At 51.4% G+C, this 10585-nt stretch overlaps 1 protein-coding gene and 1 long non-coding RNA gene across 2 annotated transcripts in view; one reads left to right on the top strand and one right to left on the bottom strand.

The window, feature by feature from the left end:
- Positions 1-9066: 9066 nt before the first annotated feature.
- On the bottom strand, positions 9067-10407 carry LOC119964820. Its single transcript, XR_005460373.1, has 2 exons — positions 10163-10407; positions 9067-9384 (listed from the first exon to the last, which is right to left on the bottom strand). It is a non-coding gene; the product is annotated as an uncharacterized LOC119964820 (long non-coding RNA).
- The window catches only part of nek7 (NIMA-related kinase 7), a 265715-nt gene continuing 265056 nt past the window's right edge, over positions 9927-10585 (top strand). The window contains exon 1 of the mRNA XM_038794849.1: positions 9927-10115. The gene's annotated coding sequence lies outside the window, so the exon portion shown is untranslated. The remainder of the gene's footprint in view (positions 10116-10585) is intronic.

Here is a 10585-nt window from a genome sequence, read left to right as displayed (position 1 = left end):
TTCTCCTCATTTTCCACATTTTCATCAAATATACAACCAACAAAAGATAACCAATAATAACAAATACAATAACAATCCCCCAACCCACAACCCCTTCATCATACAAACCCAAACCTCCCCCATACATCCCAAATACAAAACAAGAAAGAAAAAGAGAATCCACGGCCATTCCATACATGGGAAACAATAAACCATACACTCAAACCGCCCCCCCCCCCCCTAATGTCGATGGCATCCAATTCTTGAAAGTGCAGGATAAACAATGCCCATTAACCTTCCATCCTGCCCCTCAACTCAAACTTCACCTTCTCGAACGTTAAAAATTCCAGGAGGTCCTCCATGCCATGCTGAGGGATAGGGCGGAGAAGCTGACCTCCACCCCAGCAGGACGCACCTTCAGGCAATCAGTGAGGCGAAGGCTAAGACATCTGCCCCCGCACCCACCTCCAGGCCAGGCTGATCCGACTATGGCTTCTAGGGGCCTTAGTTCGAACCTCACGTGCACCATCCCCCAGATGATCTTAAAGACCTCCCTCCAATACCCCTCCAGTTTCTGACAGGACCAAAACATGTGAACATGGTTTGCGGGGTCCCTCCCACAGCACTCGCACGCATCTTCCACCCTCGTGAGGTGCGCCCTATACACCACCTTCAACTGTATCAGCCACAACCTCATTTATGAGTTGAGGTGTTTACCCTCCGGAGCACCTCACACCACAGCCCTTCCTCCATACTCTCACCCAACTCTTCTTCCCACTTTGCTTTAATCCCCTTCAATGATACCTTGTCTTCCCCCAGAATCTTCCCGCAGATCTCCAACACCACCCCCTCTCAATACCTCCTCCAGCAATGTGGAGGCCGGCGCTATTGGGAAGCTCAGAACCTTCTTCCTGGCAAAATCTTGGACTTGCAGATATCTAAATACCTTGACCTGTCCCAGCCCATATTTCTCCAACTACTCCAGCCTCGCAAAACGGCTCCCCAGAAACAAACACTTTAATACTCTAACTTCCTTCTCCTCCATCTCCGAAAACTCCCATCCCACTTCCCTGACTCAAACCTATTGTTTTCCCCCTACTTGGCATCTCTTTTGACCCCGTCTACAACTTAAAGTGCTGCCTTAATTGCCTCCAGTCGCCACCACCACCGGACTCCCCGAATATTTACCCGGGGCAATCAGGAGCAGCACTGGTGCCAACGCCCTCAGCCCGGGCCCCCTGCACATAGTCTCCTCCATTCTAGCCCACTGGGAGTTCCCCCCTCTGACCCAGCTCCTCACCCTTTCAGCATTCGACGCCCAGTAATAATATAACAGATTCGGGAGGCCCAACCCATCTGCTCCCAGTCCTCTCTGAAGAAGCACCTTCCTAATCCCAGCCAAACCCCCCCCCCCCCCCCCACCCAAATAAACAAGGTAATCATATTCTCCACCTCCTTAAAAAATGCCTTTTATGAAAAGACCAGCAGGCACTGAAGTATAAAGAAAAACTGCGGCAACACATTCATTTTAATTGCCTGCACCCAACCCGCCAGCGACAGAGGAAGACCCTCCCACCTTGCCAAGTCCGCCTACACCCTCTCCACCAAACGCGTAAGATTAAAACTACGGAGCCCCCCCACCCCAGTCTTGTGCCACCTGCACCCTCAGATAGCTAAAGTGGGTCGCTGCTCGACGGAACGGCAGCCCCACCCCCCACCTCAGGCCAGGACACCGCAAAATTTTCACTTTTGTCCAAATTTACCTTATACCCTGAAAAGGACCCAAACACTCGGTGCAGCTCCAGTATATCCCCCATCGACACATTCGACTGCGACAATAACCATACCCACTCCACAAATCGCAGCCCAATCTCAAACCGCTCTCACACCGCCATCAAATACCCCCACTCTATCCGATCAAATGCCTTTTCTGGTCCAGCGCAACCACCACTTTGTCTCCCTCCCCTCTGCCATAAGGACATTTAATACCCTCCTAATATTCAAAAATAGTCTCCCTTTCACAAACCCAGTCTGGTACTCCCCTATCACCTTCGGGAGGTACTCCTCCAACCTAACCGCCAATACATTTGCCAATATCTTCGTATCCACATTCAATAGCGATGTAGGCTGCATGACCCAAACTCTGGCGGATCCTTATCCTTCTTTAGCAGTAAGGAAATCGAGGCCTGCCCCAAAGTGTGTGGGAGCACCCTCTTCCCTATCGCCTCCTCAAACATCCCAAAGCCAACCTATCCCTAAATTTCTTTCAGTACTCCACGGGGAACCCATCCAACCCTGCTACCTTCCCCAACTGCATCCTCCCAATTGCTTCCTTTATCCCCTGCTCCCCTATCGCCCCCTCCAAAGTGGCCTTATCCTCCTCTCCCAACCTCGGGTATTCCAAACCATCCAGGAATTCCTGCATCTCCCTATCGTCCCCGGTGGCTCCGACCTATACAACTTCTTTTAAAACTCCTTGAACACCCTATTAATCTGGTCCAGGGCCACCACCAATTTCCCCATCCTACTTCACACCTGGACAATTTCCCTCGCCGCCACATCCCTCTGAAGTTAACCTGCCAGCATGCGCCCAGCCTTCTCCCCATACTCATAAACTGCTCCCCTCACCCGCCTCAGTTGGCACACCACCTTCCTTGTGGACAATCAATCAAAACTTGCCTGTAACGCCTTCCTGCTCTCCAAAAGCGCTGGATCCACGTCCTCTGCATACCTCCTATCTACCTCCAAAATCTTGTCTATCAACCTTTGCCGCTCCACCCTCTCCTTCTTATCCACCTTCGCCTTAAATGATATCACCTCCCCCCTTATCACCGCCTTCAGAGCCTCCCACCGCCTGTGAAACCTCCTCAGTGCAATTAAACCCCACATATTCATCAATTACCTCCCCAATCTTTTAAGAGACTGGAAACGTTATAAAAACTTTGGGCGCGATTCTCCGCTGCCCACGATGGGTCGGAGAATAGCGGGAGGGCCTTCCCGACATTTTTCCCGCCCTCCCGCTATTCTCCGCCCCACCCCCGCACGGCCGCCCCACGACACAAATCGCTGCTCGCCGTTTTTTACGGCGAACAGCGATTCTCCCCAGGCTGATGGGCCGAGTTCCCAGGCCTTTACGGCCGTTTTCATGAACGCAATCACACCTGCTCTCACCATTCGTGAAAACGGCCGCAAAGTGCCGTCCCGGACAACCATGGCACCGATTGGCACGGCCGCACCACGGCCGTGCCAAGGGTGGCATGGGCCTGCGATCGGTGGGCACCGATCGCGGGCAGCGGGCCTGATACCCGCGCACTAATTGTTCTTCCGCCGCCCCGCAGGATCAGTCCGCGGGGCGGCTGAGGGGCATGACGGCCTGCGCATGCGCGGGTTTGACGCGTCTGCGCGATGACGTCATCCGCGCATGCGCGGGTTGGAGCCGTCCAACCCACGCATGCGCGGCTGACGTCATCGTGCGCGTCAGCCGCCGTGACACTTGGCGCGCGGACTTAGCGACGGTCGCTAAGCCCGCGATGCCGTGCTTGACGGGGCCGTGCTGCTAGCCCCGCCCAGGGGGGAGAATCGGGTCCTGGGAGGGGGCGCGGAGGCTGCCGTGAAACACGGCCAGTTTCATGGCAGCCTTTACGACTCGCCGCATTTGCGGAGAATCGCGCCCTTTATTTCTATTACAGTTTAAATCCAGCACAGAGATAACGAATTTTTAATCAAAAGGAATCTCAGATACAAAAATCATCCACTTTTGGAAAAGTATTACGTTTAAAAAAAATAAATTGTTCCCATAATTGCAGTTTTACATTGGGCTGAACTCCTGAAACTTAAGACTACCGTGGAGAAAATGTTGCTGCAACCAATGATTCATAAAAACTCAATGGTTTTATCTTTCAGCATTGGACTTTAATTTGGATTGGATTTGTTTATTGTCACATGTACCGAGGTACAGTGAAAAGTATTTTTCTGCGAGATCAAACAGATCATTAAGTACATGAAAATAAAATTAAAATAAAATACATAATAGGGCAACACAATGTTGTAATTCTGCATGCTTCTCTGTGTGTTTGTTGTGAAGATCAACTGCATGCAGGATTATCCTTTGAAATATGTTTTATATCTTGCCTGTGTGTGTTTATAACTCAATAAAAACAATCTCCTTTTTGCCTTAAACTCAAAAAGGTCTGCCAGACTCGTTTTCCTGCAATTAGCATGTCAATGGTTAAATGTGATTAAATAGCTTCATCATTTTAAATTCACAAAAACCTATTACCGTCAGATTTGGAGGAGTGAGTCAATTTCCCCCATGCTCATGTGTTTAAAACTTTTGCATAACCTCAGGATGTCCCATACAGCTTTCAAGTCTATGAATGCGTTTGAAGTACAGTCACTGTTATGCAGGAAACATGGCAGCCATTTTACACATAGCAAAGTGCCATAATCAGCAACATGACAATGATCAGGATGTTTGTTTTGTTACTGGTCAAGGAATAAATATTGGCTGAGGCATAGGTAGCTCCCCTGGTTCTCATTGAAATAGTGTCATGGGATCTTCTGTGCTCAGCTGAGAGGAAACTCGGCTTATAATTGCATCTGAAGTGCAGCATTCAAAGAACCATACAGCACAGGAACAGGCCATTCCACCCTCCAAGCCTGTACCGGTCATGATACCACCCTTGGCTGAAACCCTCAGTACTTCCTAGTGCCATATCCCTCTATACCCATGCTATCCATGTATTTGTCAAGATACCTTTCGAACGCTGTTAATGTATCTGCTTCCACAACCTTCCCTGGCAGCGCGTTCCAGGCACTCACCACCCTCTGTGTAAAAACCCTGCCTCACACGTCTCCTCTAAACTTTGCCCCACGGACCTTAAACCTATGCCGCCTAGTGACTGACCCCTCCACCCTGGAAAAGAGTGCCTGCCCATCCACTCTATCTATGCACCTCATAATCTTGTAGACCTCTATCAGGTCGCCCTTCAACCTCTGTCGTTCCAATGAAAACAGTCCGAGTCTGTTCAGCCTCTTCGCATAGCTAACACCCTCCAGCAAACCACCCAGCCAGGATGTTGGTGCCCCTCCAGTTTAGATGCAACCCGGTAGCATTGTGGATAGCACAATTGCTTCACAGCTCCAGGGTCCCAGGTTCGATTCCGGCTTGGGTCACTGTCCATGCGGAGTCTGCACATCCTCCCCGTGTGTGCGTGGGTTTCCTCCGGGTACTCCGGTTTCCTCCCACAGTCCATAGATGTGCAGGTTAGGTGGATTGGCCATGATAAATTGCCCTTAAGTGTCCAAAATTGCCCTTAGTGTTGGGTGGGGTTACTTGGTTAGGGGATAGGGTGGAAGTGTGGGCTTGGGTAGGGTGCTCTTTCCAAGAGCCGGTGCAGACTCGATGGGCCAAATGGCCTCCTTCTGCATTGTAGATTCTATGATAATCTATGAACCCGTCCTTCTGGTACAGGTCAGACCTGCCCGGGAAGAGATCCCAATGGTCCAGAAATCTGAAACACTCCCTCCTACACCACCACTTTACCCACGTACTTAGCTGCACTATCCTCCTATTTTTAGCCTCACTGGCACGTGCCACAGGTCAAAATCCTGAGATTACAACCCTAGAGGTCCTGCTTTTTAGCTCAGTGCCTAACTCTCTGAACTCCTTCTCCAGGATGTCATCACTCTTCCTGCCTATGTATTAGTACCTATGTGTACTACAACCTCTGGCTGTTTACTCTCCCCCTTCAGGATGTCCTGTGTTCGTTCAGAGACATCCTTGATCCTGGCACCAGGGAGGCAACATACCATCCTGGAGTCTCTTTCACATACACAGAAGCGTCTATCTGCCCTTACTATAAAGTCCCCTATAACTATCGGTCTCCTGTACTTTGCCCTCCCGTGCTGAGAAACAGAGCTAGTTGTGGAGACACTGTTCTGGCTGCTATTGTTCCCCCGATACGCTATCGCCCACCAACACTCCCACGCTACTACACTGGAATATTTGCCTAGCATTTGTACTTCAGTCTCTGCCCTGGGACTGGAACCCATGACCTTTTAGTTCAGAGTTGAGAGTGCTACTTTGAGCTCTGGCTGGCATGATATTTTCAACACACAGGGTGCACATAATTAAGCTTACCCTTGCCCAAAATCGCATTCCCTTTTTTGACAAAGCTTTGACAAAGATTCATCCAGACTCAAAATGTTAGCTCCCTGTCAGACCTGCTGAGAGTCTCCAAACGCTTGACTCATTCACTGCCATATTGGAAACTCAAAATTAAGATGAAAATAATTTAATAGATAATAATATAATCTTTATTATTGTCACAAGTAGGCTGACATTAACACTGCAATGAGGTTACTGTGAAAATCCCCTAGTCGTCATATTCCGGCGCCTGTTCGGGTACACTGAGGGAGAATTCAGAATGTCCAATTCACCTAACAGCACGTCTTTTGGGACTTGGGGGAGGAAACCAGAGCACCTGGAGGAAACTCACAGGCACAGGGAGAACATGCAGACTCCACACAGACAGTGACCCAAGCCGGGGCTCGAACCCGGGACCCTGGTGCGGTGAAGCAACAATGCTAACCACTGTGCTACCGTGATACAGATGTGATACATAACACTAATTTTTTTTGGAAAAATATTTTAAGGCATCTATATTATATTTTTAACAAGATAACAAAATGAACAACCACACATCCAACCAACAACAAGACCCAGCCAACATGGCTTACATCAATGACTCTGCAATCCTAATTCCCCACAACCATTCCCCCACCTTACCCAACACCCCATGCCTCCCCTTTTTTTAAAACCAGCCCCCCACACTGCTGACAAAGTCGGCACCTGCCTCCGCACAAAGTCCCTCTCCTGCAGGTAGCACCAAGCAGTTTAAACTCCTCCTCCAGATCTTCCAAACAGGTAAAGCTGCCGTTGATAAACAAATCCCCAAACCACTCAATCTCCACACGCTGTCACCCCGGAACCCCCCCCCTCCCCATCCAACCCACTCCCCGGAGCAAACTGGTGATTGCCACATATTGGTGCCCATATCGATGCCACATCCAGTCCCATGTGCTGTCACCACTGTCTCCACACCCTCAGGGCTGCCACTACTGGGCTTGTGGAGTACCAGGCAGGCGAGAACGGCAGAGGCGTCCTAAACTCGAACCCGGGGCCCTGGTGCGGTGAAGCAACAATGCTAACCACTGTGCTACCGTGATACAGAAGTGATACATAACACTGTAATTTTTTTTGGAAAAATATTTTAAGGCATCTATATTATATTTTTAACAAGATAACAAAATGAACAACCACACATCCAACCAACAACAAGACCCAGCCAACATGGCTTACATCAACGACTCTGCAATCCTAATTCCCCACAACCATTCCCCCACCTTACCCAACACCCCATGCCTCCCCTTTTTTTAAAAACCAGCCCACCACACTGCTGACAACTTCCAAAGAAGTCGAGAAACTGCTGCCACTCTGGGCAATCCTTAGTGTCAATCCCCTCAGGGCGAACTGAATCTTCTTGAGCCGGAGAAACCCAGCCATGTCACTGACCCACACCCTCGACTTCAGGAGCTTCGAGTCCCTCCCTGTCAGCAAAATCCGTCTCCAGGCATTGGCCTCTCCTGCCCCTGGACCTTCTGACACACCAAAAATCGCCATCTCTGGACACGGAATCACCCTTACCATCAATACTTCCGACATGACGTCAGCAAAAATACCCTAAGTTCGGGCGTGCCCAAGACATATGGACATCACAGCACACCCCCACAACTATCCTTCACCCCATCAAAGAAATGAAATGAAAATCGCTTATTGTCACAAGTAGGCTTCAAATGAAGTTACTGTGAAAAGACTCTAGTCACCACATTCCGGCGCCTGTTTGGGGAGGCTAGTACGGGAATTGAACCGTGCTGCTGGCCTGCTTTCAAAGCCAGTGATTTAGCCCTGTGCTAAAACAGCCCCTGCTCATCTGGGCCAGTCATGTGCGTCCTTTGGACCACCTTAAATTGTGTCAGGCTAAGCATGGCACAAGACGAGGAAGCTCCCAAAACCCAGCCTCCAGCTCACCACCCAGCTCTTCCTCCCACTTTCACTTCACCTCCTCTATCGGGGCTCCCTCCCATTCCATCAGCTCCCTAAAATAATCCGATACTTTCCCCTCCCCACTCCCATTTTCAACACTACCTTATCCTGCAGCACCTGGGGCGGTAGGTGCGACAAAGTCGGCACCTGCCTCCGCACAAAGTCCCTCTCCTGCAGGAAGCACCAGGCAGTTTAAACTCCTCCTTCAGATCTTCCAAACAGGTAAAGCTGCCGTTGATAAACAAATCCCCAAACCACTCAATCTCCACACACTGTCACCCCGGAACCCCCCCCCCCCCCCCCCCCCGCCCCATCCAACCCACTCCCCGGAGCAAACTGGTGATTGCCACATATTGGTGCCCATATCGATGCCACATCCAGTCCCATGTGCTGTCACCACACACTCAGGGCTGCCACTACTGGGCTTGTGGAGTACCAGGCCGGCGAGAACGGCAGAGGCGTCCTAAACTCGTGTCCCTTCATGAGACCACCTCCATCCACTCCCACACCATCCCCTCGTCCACAACACATTTGCTGACCATCACTATGTTTGCCACCCAGTAATAATTTATAAAGTTCGGTAGGGCCAGCCCCCCTCCGCCTGTAATAGCTGTAATATTAACAACTAAACAAATAGCAATAAATTGGCTAACTGCATCCCTTTGATGGCCGTGCCTTCAGTTGTCAAGGTGCTAAGCTTTGAAATTCCCTCCTGACATCTCTCCGTCAGTCTATCTTGCTTTCCTCCTTTAAGATACTCCTTAAAACTCACCTCTTTGTCCCAGGCATTAGTCAGTTGACCCAATCTCTCTGTATGAAGTCATACAGAATCGAAAGTTAACTGATCCTGCCAGACCCATTTTTTCCAGCACATTAATTATTTTTAAATTTATGTAGCTCCATGTCATATTTTATTTTATGTTGCTCCCTTTAAGTACCCTGGGATGTTTAATGCCTTCAAGTTACCACATAAATGGAAGTATTTTAGAAAATTCGTCCCATTTTATTCATAGCTTTTTTGAATGAATCATGTTGCAGCGTTTTATTGCAGTCTTGGCTGTTTTCACTTCGACAGTTACTCCCTGCAGAACTGCTCATAAGTGCCAAGCCTCTTTGGTGTGCTCTATCATCGCTTTAATTGGTTGGGCTCCACAAGTGATTGAATATTCTGTCAGCGTGGTGGTTTGTTCTGTGTGGGATTGAAGGTGTCGAGGTTTATTAACACCGCTGGGGAGATGAGCTGGACTCGTCACCGGACTGAGAGCATCGTCAGTCGAGAAGGGTACACGTCAAGAAACCTGGAGGTGGTGGCCAAATGGGCTTGTTTGAGCAGATCATCCAAGGGTTGAGCAAGTGTTCAAAGTGACCACATGGTAGAGGACACAGGTGACAAAGCACGCCTCCTGCCCCCCCCCCCCCCCCACGCAGCAGCCACGCCCCCTGTAGCCAAGCCCCTTGCCCCCCCCCGCGCTGCAGCCACGCCCCGTCCCCCCCGCTGCAGCCACGCCCCCTGCTGCAGCCAAGCCCCTTGCCCCCCGCCCTGCAGCCACGCCCCCTGTCCCCCTCCGCTGCAGCCAAGCCTCTTGCCCCCCACCCGCGCTGCAGTCACGCCCCCTGCCCCGCCCGCACCTGCAGTCACGCCCCCTGCCCCGCCCGCACCTGCAGTCACGCCCCCTGCCCCGCCCGCACCTGCAGTCACGCCCCCTGCCCCGCCCGCACCTGCAGTCACGCCCCCTGCCCCGCCCGCACCTGCAGTCACGCCCCTTGCCCCGCCCGCACTGCAGTCACGCCCCCTGCCCCCCCACGCTGCAGTCACGCCCCCTCACAACGTGCTGCATCCCGCTGCCTGCGCGTCCCAGGGAATGCTGGGAGGTTCCAGCCAATGGCGACGCAGTCTCTGTATTGACATCAGCGCGCGAGCCCGAGCTCGAGCCTGGAGCGACCACACGCGTTTCACAGGCCGCAGGTGGAAGAAAACCAAAAGCGGCACCATCATCCCAATCCACACAGCGACGGCTGCCACTTGCTGGTAAGGACATAGCGTCGTCTCCTCCTGACCGCGGAGCTTTTTCTCACCGCCTCTAAACGATGTTCCTCCAGCCGAAATTGTAAGTCCCCACTTGCCTGGTCTCCTCCAACCCCTGTGAGGCCCTTCGCGGCGGAGCCGGTTCCGAAGCGTACCATCGAGCTTACTTTTCGTCCACGGCTCCAGCCTCTCCGGGCACGGTCTCTCTCCCTCAACGTCTGCACCGTAATCAAGGCGCATCTGAGCGAGAGCGCAAGCCCAAGGAGCAACCAAACCTGCTGGCAGCGCAGCTCCCGCCCCTCGTTGGCCGCTTGCCAGCGCTGCCAAATAATCTGTCCCTTGGGATTGGCTGACTGGCGTTTCTGAAGTCGGATAGGCCGCTTGACTTCCAGCAGCAACTTGCCCAGATTCAAAGAACAACGTTGTCACTTGGACGGTTTGGAATTAGTAGGTTTTCGGGTGGTGATTTTTTT

The sequence above is a fragment of the Scyliorhinus canicula genome, chromosome 4 (genome assembly GCF_902713615.1).
Source record: "Scyliorhinus canicula chromosome 4, sScyCan1.1, whole genome shotgun sequence".
In the NCBI taxonomy this organism is placed as follows: domain Eukaryota; kingdom Metazoa; phylum Chordata; class Chondrichthyes; order Carcharhiniformes; family Scyliorhinidae; genus Scyliorhinus; species Scyliorhinus canicula.
This window is presented reverse-complemented; position numbering and strand designations above follow the sequence as displayed.